The following is a 539-nucleotide window of genomic DNA, read 5'->3' as shown; positions in this document are numbered from 1 at the left end:
TCACCTAGACACCTGAAATACTCCGAAATACACAATGTATGCAAGGATGATGCAAAAACTTCCTAAACATGCAAAGTGTATAAAAACGTTCTAAAATGATGCAAAACGACTAGTTATCCTAGCTAAATGTATGACAAATGCATGCTAAGGAGATGCAAAATATAGACATATCAGCATATGGGTTTAGGCCCGATGAGGAGTCAATATTATGGCATGCAGGCTTTAGCCTGATGACAAGCCTATTGAAACTCAAGGTTGAGACCTATGATTAAAGGAAAGTCCAAAAGATGAGAGCAAATAATGCCTGGAACGTGAGTCTATCACCTAGAGGCAACCTTCGAAGATCGGTCCGAGGAAGTGCGGGATATGGAAACATTTGCACGGAAGTTCTTGGTTGATAGTTGTTCAAGATTCGAGGACGAATCTATGTTGGAGGGGGAAAATTGTAACATCAGCTAACCGGAATCCCGGTTTGGGAGGTGCGTCGGTCGATGCAAGGCTAGTTTGTTGTGAGAAGACTTCATTTAAACGCGTGTTTG

The sequence above is a fragment of the Camelina sativa genome, chromosome 11, assembly GCF_000633955.1.
Source record: "Camelina sativa cultivar DH55 chromosome 11, Cs, whole genome shotgun sequence".
Classification (NCBI taxonomy): domain Eukaryota; kingdom Viridiplantae; phylum Streptophyta; class Magnoliopsida; order Brassicales; family Brassicaceae; genus Camelina; species Camelina sativa.
The sequence above is the reverse complement of the archived record's forward strand: the minus strand, read 5'-3'. Positions refer to the sequence as shown.